The sequence below is a fragment of the Eurosta solidaginis genome, chromosome 2, assembly GCF_040869045.1.
Source record: "Eurosta solidaginis isolate ZX-2024a chromosome 2, ASM4086904v1, whole genome shotgun sequence".
Taxonomy (NCBI): Eukaryota; Metazoa; Arthropoda; class Insecta; order Diptera; family Tephritidae; genus Eurosta; species Eurosta solidaginis.
In genome coordinates this window covers 90,912,976-90,933,334 of record NC_090320.1, presented here as the reverse complement: position 1 = coordinate 90,933,334, position 20,359 = coordinate 90,912,976, and the positions used below count along the sequence as shown (strand labels likewise).

Below are 20,359 nucleotides of genomic sequence, written 5' to 3'. Positions count from 1 at the left end.
TTAACGCCACAAATTTGGCAAATTTAAATAATTTTGCTGAATAAACAATAATTTTTTTTTAGAAATGTCACTAGTTTGAATGATAGAAAAGTCAACACAAAATAAAGTTGGAGAAAAAATGTGATGCCGTTTCATACTTTTCCATGAAAATAAATTTTTATGGTTTTTATTACAATTTTTCCTCTGAATGAAAAAGTATTTTCGCAAAGAGGCTAATCGTGTTTCAGAGTGGGACTTCAAGATGGCGGATTAGAAAGAGAAGCTGCCAACGTCAGTCACCTTGTAATTACATCATGATTTAGTACTAACACCAACGCCGAGTAAACCGTTCGATATCGTGTTATTGATACAATTGGACCTCTGCAAGAATCGAAATACGGCAACAAGTTCGCAGTTACCATTATTTGCGATTTAACAAAATACCTGGTATTCGTTCTAATGTCGGCTGAGTAGGACGTGTTTTTTAAGCGCTCTCATATAATTGTATATTTCCTCAGAAATACCTCGACTATTGTCCACATCGTTTGTGTTGTAGGTGTGCGCGTGTGCTGCGAACTGTTTGTGGTGTTAATTTGTTTGTACCAGTTTACCTGTTCCAGCCAATTGTCGAATAAACTTGAATAATACAAAAAATAATTTATGAAACCAACAGCTATGTCGCGGAAAAATCCAGTAAGAGGACAGTCATCTCCCCCTAAAACCCCTCTCACACCATCATCGAATGTGCTTAAAAAGGAATTTGAAGAGCTGAGAGACTCCATAGTTAAAGATTTGACAGCTGTAATGGGGAAGACTGAAGAGCGCATTATGCAAAAATTCGGTGAGTTAGCTGCTGAAACGGCTAACCTGAAAATGTCTTTCACGGCAATTGAGAGGAGAGTGACTGCAGTTGAGAACGCGTGCTCTGATGTTCTGATGCTGCGTAATGAACTTATCGAAGCTCAGGCCCAACTCAATGCTCTTGAGAGTAGTTCTGTTGCATCCGATTTAATTATTACTGGCATTCCACAAACTGCTAATGAGTGTTTACCTGAGCTTTTCTCGAAAATTTGTTGTGTGGCTGAGCACAAAGCACCATCACTACGAGATGTGTTTCGACTGCGAAAGGGAGTGGGTAATAAACATCAAAAAACACACAATTCACCCATCGTTGTGAAACTGTTTTCTGCACCTGACCGAAATCAACTTCTGAAATCTATCGCTGTGTTCTGCAAGTCAAAAAAGAGATCGCTTGCGCTCTCTGATGTTGATTTGACGGGTTATGGATCAGTGTTTTTGCATGAAAGCTTACCAAAAAAACTGCGAGTGGTGATGACACATGCCTCTGTGCTTAGGCGGCAGAAAAAGTTAGCGTCGGCGTTCTCAATTCGTGGCAAAGTTTTTGTTCGGCACAAAGCAGGTGAAGAGGCGAAAGTGGTAAGCAGCATAGCTGAGGTGAATGCTGTCATTGGGACATGAGTGCGTAAATAATAACATACATTGTATAACTTGCGAATGAACGTTTTGGATTATTTAAGATATGTTTTTTACCTTTTCATTTCCCATCTTACTCTCTTAAATATACTTTTTTCTATCTCTTTGATTCTGTGCTGCAATCTACATTATTCAAATGTTTACTATTATTGTTTCTTCTTAGTCTTTACTCTTCCCATGCATAATTTTATTTGTTATGATCTCCTGCATTTGTTTCTGTGCAGTTGTTTTTATGTATTTAGCACATCTTGTATTTGTTCCTTCTCCGACTGACGGACTCAAACCCCTGTAGGAAATCTGCCTTCAGCATAAACGAATATCACAAGATAGTAATTAACATTTTATGCAAGCAGTCTAATGGATTTAACATTGTGCATTTCAACGCTCGTAGCTTAAATAGAGAGAAACTGGATTATGTGAGGGATGTTTTTGCTGAGTCGAATGTGGACGTTGTTTGTGTTTCAGAAACCTGGTTTTCTAATGACATACCCGATTTCTACTACAATATCCCTAACTATAGACTTATGCGCGTTGATCGAACATCTAAAAAGGGAGGAGGCGTTGCCATCTATTACAAGACTTCCCTTAAAGTTAGAACCCTAGTGGAATCAAAAAACAATGGTGCGGAGTTTATTATTGCTGAAATCTCAGATAACTCGAATAAAGTATTAGTATCATGTGTATACAACCCCCATAAGTGTTTTCTGTTAGACTCGTTCTTTGCCGAGTTATCCCCGTTTTTGATTGATTATGAGCGTTATGTTATATGTGGTGACTTTAATGTTAATATTCTTGTTGATGACTCTTATACCAATAAATTGCTCGATCATGTCTCAGCTGCAGGTCTCACCATCGTAAACACACATTTACCAACAAGATATTCGCAAAATACGACTCCGAGCTTGTTAGATCTCGTTATCACGTCAAGCCCGGACCATGTTCTTAAGTTTGACCAAATTAGCTTTATTTCGGACCATGACTTAGTTTTTTGTACACTGGATGTTACCTTTAATTGCCCTGTTGATACTCTTACTACTGTATATCGTGATTTTAAGTATATAAATGTACGCTCGTTGTTTTGGGATTTGTCTGATGTCGACTGGACCGCGTGTTGGAGTATTGCTACGGTGGATGCGAAGCTGAACTTTTTGAATAAAACTCTTGGTACACTTTATGATACGCACGTCCCTCTAAAAAAAGTGAGTGTTAAAACTAACTCTGTTCCTTGGTATAACGGCAAAGTGAGATATGCAATTAAAAATCGTAACAAGCTTTACTCCAAGTGGAAGAGGAGCAAAACCGTGGTTGCCTGGTCGCAGTATAAAATCGCCCGGAATAAAGCCACTGATATTACCAGAAAAGCGAAACAGATGTACTGCGATTATAAGCTAAACCCCTCACTACCTTCAAAAGACTTATGGCGCAATTTCAAAAATCTAAATATACATGGTAAGCAGCAATCTGAGTGTCAGGTTGATCCGGATACCCTTAATGACTATTTTGTTAGCTCAGGCAACCGCCGGGTCAATCCTGTACCTTATCATATAACCAGAAACCTTTCACCGGAGAATAACTTTGAGTTTAGGGCAGTGTCGGAGGAAGAGGTTCTAAAATCACTTATGGCCATTAAGTCCAATGCAATTGGTGAAGATGGAATATGTTTGAAATTCGTGAAACTATTGCTGCCATATGTTTTAGGAACTCTCACACATATTATTAACCACTGCTTCACAACGTCATGTTTTCCAAAGGAATGGAAAAAGGCGTTGATTATTCCCGTCGCAAAAATAAATAATGCAGTCGAGCTTAGTAATTATAGGCCTATTAGTATCTTATCTGCTTTTGCAAAAGTGTGTGAGTCCTTGATGGCTTCTCAAATTTCAAAATATGTCCTAGATCACCATCTTTTAAGCCCATTCCAATCAGGGTTTAGATCCAAGCATAGTTGCTCTACTGCAATAATAAAAATACTTGACGATATAAGAGTAAAATTCGATAATAGTGACCTTACTCTCCTGTGTCTCCTTGATTTCTCTAAAGCATTTGACTCAGTCAGCCATAGTCTCCTATGCAAAAAGCTTGAGTCCTATTTTGGCTTCTCTGACAGTTCTGTAAAGCTTATGGCTAGTTATTTGGCGAGAAGGACCCAGAGAGTGTTATGCAAAGGCTATGCATCAAAACCATGTACTGTTTCCTCGGGTGTACCACAAGGCTCTGTACTAGGCCCCCTCCTGTTTAGTCTTTTTGTCAATGATGTGTTCTCTGTTTGCCAGTACGTAAATATCCATGCTTATGCCGATGACATTCAATTATATTTGTCTAGCCGTGTTGGTCTCGTCGAGGATTTGTGTTTTAAAATTAATAGTGATTTGTCTGCAATTTCGAAATGGGCGTTTGAAAACTGTCTCTGTTTAAATGCTCAAAAGTCCTATGTGTTGCCCATTAGTAACAGTGTTGTGCACGTTGAAGATATTCCTAAATTGTTAGTTGGAAATAGTGTTCTTCCGTTTACTGACAAAATTAGGAATTTAGGTTTTGTGATAAATTCTAAAATGAACTGTGTTGACCACGTTAATAAAGTCGTGAGTAGTGTTTATTCGGTTTTACGCAGATTAAGAATGTCTGCCTCGTTTACTCCCTTAAAAAATAAATAAATGTAAGGCGCGATAACCTCCGAAGAGATCTAAGGCCGAGCTTCTCTTCCAATTTGCGTCGTGCTCCTCTTGATTTTTCCCTACAAATTGGCCGGACGGGACCTACATGTTTTGTGCCGACTCCGAACGGCATCTGCAAGGCAGATGAGTTTTCACTGAGAGATTTTCATGGCAGAAATACAATCGGAGCGCTTGCCAGACACTGCCGAGGGGCGACCCCGCTTAGAAAAATTTTCTTCTAATTGAAAAATCTTATTTCTAAAATTTTGATGTTGCTTTGCCCGGGAGTTGAACCCAGGGCATACGGTGTGATAGGCGGAGCACGCTACCATCACGCCACGGTGGACGCCGTTTACTCCCTTAGAGACAAGAAAAAAGCTAGCTGTTCAGCTTATAGTCCCACACATAACGTACTCAGAGCTAGTTTATAGTCAGTTTGATTCTGCCTCGTACCACAAAATTGATGTTGCGTTCAACAATATCACGCGTTATGTCTACGGCCTAAGGAAATATGATCACATCTCTCTATTTAAGCGCGAAATACTGGGATGCAGTATTTTTGAGTACATTGAGGCGCGAAACTGTATTTATATGTTCAAGCTCATCGAGTTCAAAACCCCTCAATATCTTTACGAAAAGCTTAAATTCCCAAAGTCTTGTAGGCACCGCAATCTGATAATCCCCAAATATTACTATCTGGCCTCATCGAGGCTATTTTTTGTAAATGCTGTAAGGCTTTGGAACTCTATACCTGATTTTCTCAAGGGTGCTTTGAGTAGGAGCAATTACAATAAGGTGATCCATGATTACTTCAGCTCAGCGTGAATATTGTGATTTCAACATAACTGCATGACTATATCTCTTTCACTTCCTATCTCTGTTTTTTCTTTCCTACCATATTTAAATGGCTCTACTCTTTAGTCTTAAGTGTGTATTTAAGGTTTAACATTAAGTTTAGTTTTAACATTAATATGAATTATAAGAAAATCGTTTTATTGTTAATCTTAAACTCGAATTTAGTTTTATGGTAATTATATTGTATTTATAAAACGGACGATGTGCTATAAAAGACTCCGTCTTACTGTCACAACCACTTTGTTCAACTAATAAATTTGAATTTGAATTTGAATTTGAATAGCTGCGCAAGATAAAAGCGCCAAAGCTATTGCCTCAGCAATTTTCGAAAGTTTTATTTTAATATATGGTCCTATGAAATCTATCAGGTCATAGGAACCGAATATAAATATGAAATCCTTGCAGAACTTAAGAGACTTTTAAATTTCAGACATGACTTTTCAACAGCATATCATCATAAAAGTGTTGGCTCAATCGAACGTGACCATAGAGTATTTAACGAATACCTGCGGGCATATCTTAACGATACATTTTCTGATTGGGATACATATTTAAAGTACTTAACTTTCTTGCACAACACAACATACAATACTGTTTTCGATAATAAATTTACGCCCTTTGAGCTAACATTTGGTAGAAAGCCAGTTTTACTAAATGAGCTAGAGAAAGAAACCATTGATCCAATATATAATGTTGAGTATTACGCAAAGGAAGTGAGGTACCGTATCCAAAAAAACCAAGTATTAGCAAAAATTGTATTACGACAGAAATATACGTGCAAGAGACATTGAATTAAGCAATACGTTCATTATACAAAAAGAACCGCGCGATAAACACGCAAGCATTTACGAGGGTCCATATGTGTTTAACAAACGGATGGCGTAAATGTAACAATTTATGACAAAAAAACTAAAAAGTCAAAAACAATCCATAAAAACCGTGTACAAAAAGTAACATAACTAATTTTTTTCGGTACACTAAACGGTACAAAAATTCTATTTTATTAACTTTCAAAAAAATCCAAATTATATAATTATAAGTTTTTCACCTTCTTAGTATTCTAAGCATATATATACAACATACAAAATAATTATTATTTAAAAGCGACAATTTCTTAATCTAATGTAAAAAAAAGAAAAAAGACTATAGATATTATAAGTTAATAATATTTTAAACGTTACAAAAAAAAAAAAAAACCAACCGAATTCTCATACGAAAATTTTATATATAAAAAAACAAAAAAAATTTAATTACCATTGCTTAAAACAATTTTACATATTAAATATTAAATAAGTTCAATAACATTGTATAAATTTAGTTACCATTTATTAAAATTATTTTCCATATTAAATATTAAATAAGTTCAATAACATTGTATAAATAAATTTAATTACATTAATTACAATTACAATACATATTCTCTTACTCCGGGAAGGTATCGAACCCAATCCGGGTCCGTCTCCTGACCCCGGTCCTGAGACATGGTTTTGCTGCATTTGCCAGAGAAGAATCTTTTTAGGACGGTCATACTCTGTTCAGTGTGTCTCGTGCAAGGGATGGTTGCATCGGACAGGTTTTTCTGGGCTTGATCCCAAAACCCGACGTCCACGTAACTTTTATAAATCTTTTGTGGCTCCTTGCTGCTTACGCCCAAGGGCGTCCCGTAGTCTACGCCTAAGCGTATCACCACTACCTTCCAGCAGCTTCGCTGCTCAGCAAGCCACAACAAGTACCCGCTGCTGCTCGGCGCCAACAACTCAAACAGCTGATACCACTCATAACTACTACCTTCGTAGTAGAGCTGGTAGCAATGCTGAGCATCAGCCCCTGCCCCCGTCTTCTTCTCCCCCCTCTTTTCTGGCAGCAATCGTGCAGGTCAGGGAAACAGACTCTTAGTCCCTACCTCCGTTTGCACCGTCTGCCAGCACAGAATATATAGGTTTGCGACATCCGCTCAATGCAGCTCCTGCCTTGGGTGGTGCCACTTTCCTAGATGTTCTGGTCTCCGCGACGGCAACCCCCCGACGGGTTTCATCGCGCCATGTTGCCAGGTCGCAAACCCAAATCATCCGGGTACCCCAATGCTTGCCCAAGGACGCCCCGCCACAACAGCAATTGCGTCCTGGCCTTCCACAACCCAGGCGTAGTCACCCTTCACTTACCCCCGGAGTGGCGACGTCTCCCCTTATGCACTTCAGAATTCTGCAGTTAAACTGTAATGGACTAACTGGGAAGATTACGGAGATAGTCGATTTCATGAAGCGGCACAACATCCACATTGCTGCGATTCAAGAGACTAAACTCACAGCAAGATCTGCATTGCAGACCTGCTCTGGGTATAATGTCTACAGGAAAGACCGCGAGAGCGGAAATGGAGGCGGTCTCGCGTTTATCATACACCACTCTGTGCAATATTATATATTTGATCCTGGCATCGACAGCAGGGACAATGTCTTAGAACGTCAAGGCCAATCTGTCCCGTCAGGCGATGCAAACCTAGAAATCATCAACATCTACATCCCTCCTGCCACCTGTTGCCCCAGTGGATACCGCCCTAATATCAGGGCCTTACTCACTGGCAACAATCGCATTATCTTAGGCGATTTCAATGTCCATCATGATCTATGGCATTCAAACTTGCGGGCGGACAGTAGGGGTGAGATGTTGGCGGATCAAATAGAAGAAACGACGTTGTGCACAATAAACGGAGACGCCCCCACACGTAGGGTAGGAAGCTGTCACAGCTCGCCAGATATCTCAATCGTGAGCGCAGAACTCGTAAACTGCGTCAACTGGCAGCCGATGGTAACATTGGCATCCGACCACCTGCCCATACTTATTTCGCTTGAGCGTACTGCCGACTTCATCGTCACTGAAAAACGCACTTTCAAAAACTTCAAAAAAGGAAAGTGGGAAGAATATAAATCCTTTACAGACAACCGCTTCGCTGCCCTCCCTCTCCCGACTGATGCCCGCCAAGGGGAGCGTGCTTTCCGTAAGGTCATTAAATCCGCCTCGGCACATTTCATTCCCGCCGGGAGAATTCCCGAAATCCGGCCCACTTCCCGGCGGAGGCCGCAAACTTAGCGAGAGAACGTGACCTTATAAGACAGCTTGATCCAGGCGACCCCCAAATAAGGGATATAAACCAACGCATCAGATTGCTTGTGAATGAACACAAGCGGGCGAAATGGGAGGAGCACCTAAGAGGTTGCAACCTCTCTACCGGTGTAGGTAAACTTTGGTCCACCGTAAAGTCCCTATCGAATCCGACTAAGCACAAAGACAAAGTTTCCATCGCCTTTGGCAACAAAGTGCTGTCGGACGCGAAAAAATGCGCGATCGCTTTCTGCCGACAATATATAATGCATCCTACGGTCGACAAAGATAGACGGAGAGCCAATAGACACGCACATAAACACAAATTCAGCGCGTCACCAATCACCATCACCGCTAAAGAGGTTGAGGACGCCATTGGTCGTGCTAAACCATCCAAAGCAGTGGGCCCAGACGGCATAGCCATGCCGATGCTTAAAAGCCTAGGGAAAGAGGGTTTCAAATATTTAGCGCATGTCTTCAACCTGTCTCTTTCCACCTTTGTCATACCTGAGAAATGGAAAATAGCTAAGGTGGTCCCGCTACTAAAGCCTGGGAAACCAGCTAACATAGGTGAGTAGTATCGTCCGATATCTCTCCTATCGCCAGTGGCAAAGACGCTTGAAGCCATTTTGCTCCCTTATTACAAAGCAAATTTGCAGCTAGCACCTGATCAGCATGGCTTCAGAAAACTCCATAGCACTACCACCGCGCTAAATGCCATTAGCACCCAGATAAATTGCGGTTTAAATCAATACCTCCACCATAGAACAGTACTCATAGCGCTAGACCTATCAAAAGCTTTTGATACGGTCAACCATGGCTCGTTACTGCAAGACCTGGAAGGGTCTACCCTTCCCCCATGTCTTAAAAGGTGGACCGCAAATTATCTGGGTGGTCGGCAGGCATCGGTGCAATTTAGAAACGAAACATCAAAACCAAGGAGAATTAAACAAGGGGTGCCACAGGGTGGTGTCCTATCCCAACTTTTGTTTAATTTCTACATATCTAAGCTGCCTTCACCACCGGAAGGAGTCACAATCGTTTCCTACGCCGATGACTGCACAATAATGGCCACAGGCCCAGGCCCAAAGATCGATGCGCTATGCAAAAAATAAGGGCTACCTCCCTGATCTCTCCAGTTGTTTCGCCTCGCGAAACTTGGCATTATCACCGACTAAATCTTCCGCGACCTTATTTACAACATGGACGTCCCAAATGTCGACCATTGTGAACATCCACGTCGATGGCACTACGCTACCGATTGTCCTACACCCCAAAATCTTGGGTGAGACGGTTGATCAGGATCTACATTTTGGTTAACACGCAGCCGCAATTGTTCCGAGAAGTCAGAGCCGTAACAAAATCCTCAAATCCCTCGCTGGCAGTACTTGGGGAAAAGATAAAGAAACGCTCATGACTACATACAAAGCAATTAGCCAGCCTATTACGTGCTACGCGTCACCCATATGGTCGCCAAGCCTAAAAATCACCCACTGGAAGAAACTACAGGCCTGCCAAAATACTGCTCTCAGAATCGCCACGGGCTGTCTTCTTATGTCCCCAGAGCACCATCTGCATAATGAGGTGAGAATACTCCCCATCAGGGAGAGAAATGAGATGCTGACCAAACAGTTCCTGTTGAATACCCAGAAACCTGGGCATCCCAACAGACATCTGATTGATGAACCAGCACCGCCTAGGGGCTTAAGGAGTCATCTCCGTAAGCATTTTGAGGAAATACGGCACCTGAGAACCTAGCCGTATGAAGTGAAACAACACAAGCAGGTCCTTGGTGAACTCCATAAACAGGCGTCGGACCTTTATGCCGGGAATTGCCCGGTGAATCCAGTACTTAACGAAAATTATCCAAAACTCGCGGAAGAGGAACGCATACTCCCTAGGGAAATGCGTGTCACTCTTGCTCAACTTCGTTCTGGATACTGTAACAGGTTAAACTCTTACCTATCCAGAATCAACCCCGACATACAAAATGTATGCCCCGCTTGCAATGTGTCCCCCATGACACCAACCATCTCTTCAATTGTAATGTGGAACCAAGGCCTCTAACACCCCTTTCCTTATGGTCCACCCCTTTTGAAACGGCAAGTTTCCTTGGACTCCCGTTAGAGGATATTGATGACAATTTGTGATCGATCGCGGCTATTAGGTGGGGCGAGCATTGCTACAACAACAACAACAGCTGAATCACAGTAAATATGAAAATACGCGCAAAACTTCAGCAGGCACAAAGAACAAATATACTGTTTTTAATTTTTAGTTTTAAATTGGTATTTTTATTACTTTTATTTTTCTTGTTGCGGTCGGTGTTAAATCCAAAAATATAATGGCCGAGCTACTCACGCACCGGGTTGCATTAGCCCGTGCGAGCGACATCAGCCGATGTATGTTTTATGCGGTGAGATTGAACTTAAGGTGCCCTTACATCACCCTCCTCTGGAAAAGAAGGAGTCGGCAGGGTGATCAATTCTGCAGGCTTCTTCTTGCCCAAAATCATTTGATGTAAAATATTTTAAAGAAATGAACTCAAACATACATCAGCTTATGTTCCATTAATAAAAAATTTTAGGAACTTTAATATGTAAAATAGTTTTAATTCATGGTAATTCAACTTTTTTATACAATGTTTTTGAACTTATTTAATATTTAATATGTAAAGTAGTTTTAATTAATGTAATTAAATTTATTTATACAATGTTATTGAACTTATTTAATATTTAATATGGAAAATAATTTTAATAAATGGTAACTAAATTTATACAATGTTATTGAACTTATTTAATATTTAATATGTAAAATTGTTTTAAGCAATGGTAATTAAATTTTTTTGTTTTTTTATATATAAAATTTTCGTATGAGAATTCGGTTGGTTTTTTTTTTTTTTTGTAACGTTTAAAATATTATTAACTTATAATATCTATAGTCTTTTTTCTTTTTTTTTACATTAGATTAAGAAATTGTCGCTTTTAAATAATAATTATTTTGTATGTTGTATATATATGCTTAGAATACTAAGAAGGTGAAAAACTTATAATTATATAATTTGGATTTTTTTGAAAGTTAATAAAATAGAATTTTTGTACCGTTTAGTGTACCGAAAAAAATTAGTTATGTTACTTTTTGTACACGGTTTTTATGGATTGTTTTTGACTTTTTAGTTTTTTTGTCATAAATTGTTACATTTACGCCATCCGTTTGTTAAACACATATGGACCCTCGTAAATGCTTGCGTGTTTATCGCGCGGTTCTTTTTGTATAATGAACGTATTGCTTAATTCAATGTCTCTTGCACGTATATTTCTGTCGTAATACAATTTTTGCTAATACTTGGTTTTTTTGGATACGGTACCTCACTTCCTTTGCGTAATACTCAACATTATATATTGGATCAATGGTTTCTTTCTCTAGCTCATTTAGTAAAACTGGCTTTCTACCAAATGTTAGCTCAAAGGGCGTAAATTTATTATCGAAAACAGTATTGTATGTTGTGTTGTGCAAGAAAGTTAAGTACTTTAAATATGTATCCCAATCAGAAAATGTATCGTTAAGATATGCCCGCAGGTATTCGTTAAATACTCTATGGTCACGTTCGATTGAGCCAACACTTTTATGATGATATGCTGTTGAAAAGTCATGTCTGAAATTTAAAAGTCTCTTAAGTTCTGCAAGGATTTCATATTTATATTCGGTTCCTATGACCTGATAGATTTCATAGGACCATATATTAAAATAAAACTTTCGAAAATTGCTGAGGCAATAGCTTTGGCGCTTTTATCTTGCGCAGCTATTCAAATTCAAATTCAAATTCAAATTTATTAGTTGAACAAAGTGGTTGTGACAGTAAGACGGAGTCTTTTATAGCACATCGTCCGTTTTATAAATACAATATAATTACCATAAAACTAAATTCGAGTTTAAGATTAACAATAAAACGATTTTCTTATAATTCATATTAATGTTAAAACTAAACTTAATGTTAAACCTTAAATACACACTTAAGACTAAAGAGTAGAGCCATTTAAATATGGTAGGAAAGAAAAAACAGAGATAGGAAGTGAAAGAGATATAGTCATGCAGTTATGTTGAAATCACAATATTCACGCTGAGCTGAAGTAATCATGGATCACCTTATTGTAATTGCTCCTACTCAAAGCACCCTTGAGAAAATCAGGTATAGAGTTCCAAAGCCTTACAGCATTTACAAAAAATAGCCTCGATGAGGCCAGATAGTAATATTTGGGGATTATCAGATTGCGGTGCCTACAAGACTTTGGGAATTTAAGCTTTTCGTAAAGATATTGAGGGGTTTTGAACTCGATGAGCTTGAACATATAAATACAGTTTCGCGCCTCAATGTACTCAAAAATACTGCATCCCAGTATTTCGCGCTTAAATAGAGAGATGTGATCATATTTCCTTAGGCCGTAGACATAACGCGTGATATTGTTGAACGCAACATCAATTTTGTGGTACGAGGCAGAATCAAACTGACTATAAACTAGCTCTGAGTACGTTATGTGTGGGACTATAAGCTGAACAGCTAGCTTTTTTCTTGTCTCTAAGGGAGTAAACGGCGTCCACCGTGGCGTGATGGTAGCGTGCTCCGCCTATCACACCGTATGCCCTGGGTTCAACTCCCGGGCAAAGCAACATCAAAATTTTAGAAATAAGATTTTTCAATTAGAAGAAAATTTTTCTAAGCGGGGTCGCCCCTCGGCAGTGTCTGGCAAGCGCTCCGATTGTATTTCTGCCATGAAAATCTCTCAGTGAAAACTCATCTGCCTTGCAGATGCCGTTCGGAGTCGGCACAAAACATGTAGGTCCCGTCCGGCCAATTTGTAGGGAAAAATCAAGAGGAGCACGACGCAAATTGGAAGAGAAGCTCGGCCTTAGATCTCTTCGGAGGTTATCGCGCCTTACATTTATTTATTTTTTAAGGGAGTAAACGAGGCAGACATTCTTAATCTGCGTAAAACCGAATAAACACTACTCACGACTTTATTAACGTGGTCAACACAGTTCATTTTAGAATTTATCACAAAACCTAAATTCCTAATTTTGTCAGTAAACGGAAGAACACTATTTCCAACTAACAATTTAGGAATATCTTCAACGTGCACAACACTGTTACTAATGGGCAACACATAGGACTTTTGAGCATTTAAACAGAGACAGTTTTCAAACGCCCATTTCGAAATTGCAGACAAATCACTATTAATTTTAAAACACAAATCCTCGACGAGACCAACACGGCTAGACAAATATAATTGAATGTCATCGGCATAAGCATGGATATTTACGTACTGGCAAACAGAGAACACATCATTGACAAAAAGACTAAACAGGAGGGGGCCTAGTACAGAGCCTTGTGGTACACCCGAGGAAACAGTACATGGTTTTGATGCATAGCCTTTGCATAACACTCTCTGGGTCCTTCTCGCCAAATAACTAGCCATAAGCTTTACAGAACTGTCAGAGAAGCCAAAATAGGACTCAAGCTTTTTGCATAGGAGACTATGGCTGACTGAGTCAAATGCTTTAGAGAAATCAAGGAGACACAGGAGAGTAAGGTCACTATTATCGAATTTTACTCTTATATCGTCAAGTATTTTTATTATTGCAGTAGAGCAACTATGCTTGGATCTAAACCCTGATTGGAATGGGCTTAAAAGATGGTGATCTAGGACATATTTTGAAATTTGAGAAGCCATCAAGGACTCACACACTTTTGCAAAAGCAGATAAGATACTAATAGGCCTATAATTACTAAGCTCGACTGCATTATTTATTTTTGCGACGGGAATAATCAACGCCTTTTTCCATTCCTTTGGAAAACATGACGTTGTGAAGCAGTGGTTAATAATATGTGTGAGAGTTCCTAAAACATATGGCAGCAATAGTTTCACGAATTTCAAACATATTCCATCTTCACCAATTGCATTGGACTTAATGGCCATAAGTGATTTTAGAACCTCTTCCTCCGACACTGCCCTAAACTCAAAGTTATTCTCCGGTGAAAGGTTTCTGGTTATATGATAAGGTACAGGATTGACCCGGCGGTTGCCTGAGCTAACAAAATAGTCATTAAGGGTATCCGGATCAACCTGACACTCAGATTGCTGCTTACCATGTATATTTAGATTTTTGAAATTGCGCCATAAGTCTTTTGAAGGTAGTGAGGGGTTTAGCTTATAATCGCAGTACATCTGTTTCGCTTTTCTGGTAATATCAGTGGCTTTATTCCGGGCGATTTTATACTGCGACCAGGCAACCACGGTTTTGCTCCTCTTCCACTTGGAGTAAAGCTTGTTACGATTTTTAATTGCATATCTCACTTTGCCGTTATACCAAGGAACAGAGTTAGTTTTAACACTCACTTTTTTTAGAGGGACGTGCGTATCATAAAGTGTACCAAGAGTTTTATTCAAAAAGTTCAGCTTCGCATCCACCGTAGCAATACTCCAACACGCGGTCCAGTCGACATCAGACAAATCCCAAAACAACGAGCGTACATTTATATACTTAAAATCACGATATACAGTAGTAAGAGTATCAACAGGGCAATTAAAGGTAACATCCAGTGTACAAAAAACTAAGTCATGGTCCGAAATAAAGCTAATTTGGTCAAACTTAAGAACATGGTCCGGGCTTGACGTGATAACGAGATCTAACAAGCTCGGAGTCGTATTTTGCGAATATCTTGTTGGTAAATGTGTGTTTACGATGGTGAGACCTGCAGCTGAGACATGATCGAGCAATTTATTGGTATAAGAGTCATCAACAAGAATATTAACATTAAAGTCACCACATATAACATAACGCTCATAATCAATCAAAAACGGGGATAACTCGGCAAAGAACGAGTCTAACAGAAAACACTTATGGGGGTTGTATACACATGATACTAATACTTTATTCGAGTTATCTGAGATTTCAGCAATAATAAACTCCGCACCATTGTTTTTTGATTCCACTAGGGTTCTAACTTTAAGGGAAGTCTTGTAATAGATGGCAACGCCTCCTCCCTTTTTAGATGTTCGATCAACGCGCATAAGTCTATAGTTAGGGATATTGTAGTAGAAATCGGGTATGTCATTAGAAAACCAGGTTTCTGAAACACAAACAACGTCCACATTCGACTCAGCAAAAACATCTCTCACATAATCCAGTTTCTCTCTATTTAAGCTACGAGCGTTGAAATGCACAATGTTAAATCCATTAGACTGCTTGCATAAAATGTTAATTACTATCTTGTGATATTCGTTTATGCTGAAGGCAGATTTCCTACAGGGGTTTGAGTCCGTCAGTCGGAGAAGGAACAAATACAAGATGTGCTAAATACATAAAAACAACTGCACAGAAACAAATGCAGGAGATCATAACAAATAAAATTATGCATGGGAAGAGTAAAGACTAAGAAGAAACAATAATAGTAAACATTTGAATAATGTAGATTGCAGCACAGAATCAAAGAGATAGAAAAAAGTATATTTAAGAGAGTAAGATGGGAAATGAAAAGGTAAAAAACATATCTTAAATAATCCAAAACGTTCATTCGCAAGTTATACAATGTATGTTATTATTTACGCACTCATGTCCCAATGACAGCATTCACCTCAGCTATGCTGCTTACCACTTTCGCCTCTTCACCTGCTTTGTGCCGAACAAAAACTTTGCCACGAATTGAGAACGCCGACGCTAACTTTTTCTGCCGCCTAAGCACAGAGGCATGTGTCATCACCACTCGCAGTTTTTTTGGTAAGCTTTCATGCAAAAACACTGATCCATAACCCGTCAAATCAACATCAGAGAGCGCAAGCGATCTCTTTTTTGACTTGCAGAACACAGCGATAGATTTCAGAAGTTGATTTCGGTCAGGTGCAGAAAACAGTTTCACAACGATGGGTGAATTGTGTGTTTTTTGATGTTTATTACCCACTCCCTTTCGCAGTCGAAACACATCTCGTAGTGATGGTGCTTTGTGCTCAGCCACACAACAAATTTTCGAGAAAAGCTCAGGTAAACACTCATTAGCAGTTTGTGGAATGCCAGTAATAATTAAATCGGATGCAACAGAACTACTCTCAAGAGCATTGAGTTGGGCCTGAGCTTCGATAAGTTCATTACGCAGCATCAGAACATCAGAGCACGCGTTCTCAACTGCAGTCACTCTCCTCTCAATTGCCGTGAAAGACATTTTCAGGTTAGCCGTTTCAGCAGCTAACTCACCGAATTTTTGCATAATGCGCTCTTCAGTCTTCCCCATTACAGCTGTCAAATCTTTAACTATGGAGTCTCTCAGCTCTTCAAATTCCTTTTTAAGCACATTCGATGATGGTGTGAGAGGGGTTTTAGGGGGAGATGACTGTCCTCTTACTGGATTTTTCCGCGACATAGCTGTTGGTTTCATAAATTATTTTTTGTATTATTCAAGTTTATTCGACAATTGGCTGGAACAGGTAAACTGGTACAAACAAATTAACACCACAAACAGTTCGCAGCACACGCGCACACCTACAACACAAACGATGTGGACAATAGTCGAGGTATTTCTGAGGAAATATACAATTATATGAGAGCGCTTAAAAAACACGTCCTACTCAGCCGACATTAGAACGAATACCAGGTATTTTGTTAAATCGCAAATAATGGTAACTGCGAACTTGTTGCCGTATTTCGATTCTTGCAGAGGTCCAATTGTATCAATAACACGATATCGAACGGTTTACTCGGCGTTGGTGTTAGTACTAAATCATGATGTAATTACAAGGTGACTGACGTTGGCAGCTTCTCTTTCTAATCCGCCATCTTGAAGTCCCACTCTGAAACACGATTAGCCTCTTTGCGAAAATACTTTTTCATTCAGAGGAAAAATTGTAATAAAAACCATAAAAATTTATTTTCATGGAAAAGTATGAAACGGCATCACATTTTTTCTCCAACTTTATTTTGTGTTGACTTTTCTATCATTCAAACTAGTGACATTTCTAAAAAAAAATTATTGTTTATTCAGCAAAATTATTTAAATTTGCCAAATTTGTGGCGTTAAATGATGGTAGGATGTTTTATATTTTAAATAATATCGATAGATATTATTTTAATATGTTCTTATAAATTTATTTATAGGTTTTGTTGGAGGTGAAGCATGAAACCAGACTTCTGCTTATGAATCTGTGCAGCCGGTAAACATTTGAAGCTCCTCTAAAGCAATTAGATGGCGTTAAGGGTACAAGTTTGGATTTACTGGAATAGCGCATACCATTTGTTTATCTACCACCTGAAATGGTGTATTCAAATACAAAAGAATATATGTCGGATTATTTGGTGCGACCGGTGCTGAAATATATCAGCAATACCGTATTAGAGAGTCAATTGACTGCCTATCCGGTACAACGTTTGGATGAAGCATTTACCGTTGGCGATAAATTCGTTGATAAATATTTGATAGCAATTCCACGTATTCAAGATCAAGTTGATGAACAAAACGATGATGATAATAATTTTGTCGCAAATATTAACGAGACAGGCACCACTAAAGCGATTCATCTCGGTCAATGATTCCCACGCAAGCGTAAACGTCGTTTAACACAATGAACCTTGTATGAAGCACGAGCTTTAAAAAAACAATGAGGAATGCAGCTGAATTGATTGCCACCGATCCAAAATTGGCTTTCCATAGAGCTGTGGGATTACATAAGTAAGGTTGAGTCAGAAAATGAAGTACTCCGTGAGGGTTTGGAACAAGTTATAGTCCTCCTGACGCGCGAATCAGCACGATGTCATGGTGAACTTTAGTGCAATTCTGGCAGCGAAAATACCAAAAACAGTTTCCACCACCAATTAGAGTTAAAACCATGTCAAAGGATGAAGCAGAATCCTTAATTAAACGGGTTTTTATAAGATCTTCATCAGGGAGTCTGGTTTATTCTAATAACACATAAAACGGAAAAACAAACATTAAAAAGTTATTAATAACTAACATCAAGCAATAACATATTTTCCAACAGTTCACTTAAATTTAACATAATACAATAACATTCGAACTGCAATTTTGTCTTTAGACGTAACATTTAACATAAAACGTTTACCTTTAACATAAAATGTTTGCTTTTTACATGTAACATTTATTAACAAAAACGTCCATTCAACAACATACATACATATACAAACTAGCACAATTAAAATTTTCGACTGCGTCAATTGCCTCGTCCATTGCATTTGATGGCAGTTGTGTATGCGCCGTTTATATTATTTACGTCTTATTTGAAGTTTACCGTCTTCTCTATTTTTTGTTGTATGCGTAACCCTTCGAGTGTTAGGCGCGTCCTCTCTCTCCTCTCTATATCTAAAATCTTAACATTATCGAAGTCCGCTGTATGGTATTTGGTGGTTAGGTGCTCAGCAATAGCAGTAGTCGTTTTCATATTTTTCGCATCTGATTTGTGCTCACTAATTCGGATGCCCAATGATCTCTTCGTTGTACCAATATAAAATTTTTCGCACACTTCTCCTTCCTTATAAAGTTGATATGACATTTGTTTGTGTTTAAGAAATCTTTTCCTAGTATTCCGTCTGTCGGAATATTAAAATCGTTATTTACTACGTGTAGTATATGTTTCATGAAAAAATTTAGCTTGGTTGTAAAAGTGCCTAGCGTAGACACCGTATCGGAAGTAATTCCAGTGATATTAATTGTCTTATCTTGTTTTGTTGATTTTCCGACAGGGTGGATAAATGATGTATATTGGAACGATTTTCTGTCATCCCTTGTCAAATTTGGTTTTGAGACAAACCGGTTTCAGCGTTGTGCCATCATCAGTGTTGATTTTCGTTCTGATCTTTTATTGTGGTTTGTCCTGTATTTATAGTTCGTAGGTACATGAGCAGGTATTGTCAAAATTGATGCTTGTGTATATTTAGTTATGTGTATGTGCTGTGTGTTCATTCAGAACCGAGGGTGGTTTACTAATCGATTTGTGTGGCTGACTGGGGTAGGTAAAAATCCGTAATTTTAGTCGTTTGACGTTCTTTGTAGGTTTGTTGTTTTGGTGTGTTCATTGTTTGGTGTTTATTTGTTGTTGTGTGTTTGTCTGTTGTACCTGTGCGATTAATTTGTTTCTTGTAAACCAGTTTTAAATGCTCGAATATTGTATCAGAAATTGTGTTTATCTGTTCTTTTATTATTCTACCGTAGAATGTTTTCTGTTTGTAGATTTCCATGTTTTCGAGTATGTTGAGACGTTGGCCTTTTGCTTGTACATGAAGAACCCTAATTGTTATATTGAGGTTTGCTGGGGAACATTCATTATCGACCACGTGATTCGCGAAGTTAGACTCGGGTATAATGTTTGGATTCCGTTTTTTTTTTTTTTGTTGTAATCTCTAATATGTTCTCTGAACCTCGTTCTTATTTGCCGTCCTGTTTGTCCTATGTAACTATACTGGCATCCGCAGGTAAGCGTGTATACGCCGTGGCTGCTAAACGGATATTCTGAGTTAGTGTTAGTTCTTAGTTTTCGCCCCAGATCGCTCGATGTATATGTTGCTTTTGCAGTATATGTCACAGTCGTACAGCTATTATTTTCCTTTTCATTATTTCTTTTTGGTTCTTCATTTTATCTTCTGAGCTTATCTACTAGTGATTTTTTATATCCGTTGTTTGCAGCGATATCATATATGACCTCAAGTTCTTTCTTTTATGCCTCTTTTGTAAGAGGTGTTCTTTCAAGTATATGTACCAAGTGCCTCAATGCTGCATTTTTATGCTGCGGGGGGTGATTTGAGGTATTATGTATTATTGTGTCTGTGGCCGTTGGCTTTCTATATGTCATAGTTAAATCTTTTCGCTTCTTTATCAATATTTATCGTGAGGTCTAGATATTCATCCGTCTTTTTCGGTTTCCATTGTAAATTTTATATTTCCGTGCTGCTTGTTGAGGTACTCCAGTACAAGCTCTTCGTTATTAGTAGTTAAGACGCATATTATGTCATCCACGTATCTAGCATAAAATGACACTCCTAATGTGGACTCCAGCTCCTGTATGTACTTTTCTTCCAGATTTTGCATGAATACTTCCATAAGAATTGCTGATGTGGGGCTGCCCATTTCAAGACCGTTTGTTTTTATATACATTTTATTGTTGAATTGAAAATTATTTTGACGTAAAGTGGTTCTTAGCGTATTTGGGATTTGCATACTTTTCACTTTGTTTTTTGTATTATGAACTATTGTTGAGCTACTATGTCTAAAGTCTTCGATA

At 38.6% G+C, this 20,359-nt stretch overlaps 1 pseudogene; it reads left to right on the top strand.

Annotated features, from left to right (window-relative positions):
* The first annotated feature begins 16,627 nt into the window (after nucleotides 1-16,627).
* On the top strand, nucleotides 16,628-17,943 carry LOC137241570 (lipid storage droplets surface-binding protein 1-like; annotated as a pseudogene).
* The last annotated feature ends 2,416 nt before the right edge of the window (nucleotides 17,944-20,359 follow it).